The sequence below is a fragment of the Ascidiella aspersa genome, chromosome 5, assembly GCF_963924565.1.
Source record: "Ascidiella aspersa chromosome 5, kaAscAspe10.2, whole genome shotgun sequence".
NCBI lineage: Eukaryota > Metazoa > Chordata > Ascidiacea > Phlebobranchia > Ascidiidae > Ascidiella > Ascidiella aspersa.
In genome coordinates, this window is record NC_139451.1 from 14,664,049 (window position 1) to 14,665,500 (window position 1,452).

General features: G+C 60.7%; 1 non-coding gene and 1 pseudogene across 1 annotated transcript; both read right to left on the bottom strand.

Annotated features, from left to right (window-relative positions):
- The window catches only part of LOC146144951 (large subunit ribosomal RNA), a 3,679-nt pseudogene extending 3,383 nt beyond the window's left edge, over positions 1-296 (bottom strand).
- Positions 297-544: 248 nt separating this feature from the next.
- LOC146144952 (5.8S ribosomal RNA) lies at positions 545-698 on the bottom strand. The gene has a single exon (XR_014499137.1). It is a non-coding gene; the product is annotated as a 5.8S ribosomal RNA (ribosomal RNA).
- Positions 699-1,452: the final 754 nt, after the last annotated feature.

The following is a 1,452-nucleotide window of genomic DNA, read 5'->3' on the forward strand; positions in this document are numbered from 1 at the left end:
CTGCATTCCCAAACAACCCGACTCTGGGAAGACGCCGTAGCGCGCCCGCCTGTCGCCGCCATGGGCCTGACACCCGCTCTGGGAAAAGGCCTCGATCAGAAGGACGCGGGCGACCGGCGAAGCGCGCCGTGACGAATTCCGTACGCCACAATTCCGCGCACTCCAAAAGCGCGCGGATTCGGCGATGGGCACATCCCGCTTCACTCGCCGTTACTGAGGGAATCCTCGTTAGTTTCTTTTCCTCCGCTTAGTAATATGCTTAAATTCAGCGGGTAGCCTCGTCCGACCTCAGGCCGAAAGTAAGGACCGGGACTATTCTTCCCGTTCCGCGCTCGCCGTCGGCGCCGCGCGCCGCCGCGCACCTCGATTCCCGCCCTTGAGCCGCCAGCCGTTGGCCTCTTCGAGGTCGACTCGCCGCCGCCGCGCGGGATTCTGGTCGCGATCGTCGCGCATCGTGCCGTGCTGTCTTGAGCGGGACGGGCGCTCGCGCGTCCGACGCCGCAGCAGCCGCGCGGAGAAATCCCCGCGCGGAACGTTTGCAACGCGACCCTGAGGCGGGCGCGGCCCCGGGATTGACCCGAGGCCGCAATTTGCGTTCAGAACGTCGATGCTCAATGTGTCCTGCAATTCACACTAATTCACGCAGCTAGCTGCGTCCTTCATCGACTCACGAGCCGAGTGATCCACCGCCAAGAGCCATCCACGATTGTTTCGCTCGCACAGTGCCTCGCACTATAGGGTGACAAAATAGACCGCGCCGAGCGGTCGGCCAGGCCGACGCTTGAAGCCGGAGCGCGCGGCACCGCGGCACTCGACGCGCAAACATTACCGGGTGACCGAATCGCCGGCCGGCGCGCCGCTCCTCGCGGGTCGGGCGCCGGGTAGCAAAGACTTTTTCTCTCGCTTGTCCGAGTTTCGCGTTCGCCGAAGCGTTTGCGAGACCGTTAATGATCCTTCCGCAGGTTCACCTACGGAAACCTTGTTACGACTTTTACTTCCTCTAAATGATCAAGTTAGATCGTCTTCTCGGACGCCGGCTCGACCGTTGCCGGCCGCGCCAGGTCCAATCGGAGGACCTCACTAAACCATTCAATCGGTAGTAGCGACGGGCGGTGTGTACAAAGGGCAGGGACGTAATCAACGCGAGCTAATGACTCGCGCTTACTGGGAATTCCTCGTTCAAGGGAAATAATTGCAATTCCCTATCCCTAGCACGACCGGGGTTCAGCGGGTTACCCAGACCTGTCGGCCAAGGCGAGCACATGCTGATCCGGTCAGTGTAGCGCGCGTGCGGCCCCGAACATCTAAGGGCATCACAGACCTGTTATTGCTCAATCTCGTGTGGCTAAACGCCACTAGTCCCTCTAAGAAGTTAGACGCCGACCGATTGGGTCGCGTAACTAGTTAGCAAGCCAGAGTCTCGTTCGTTATCGGAATTAACCAGACAAATCG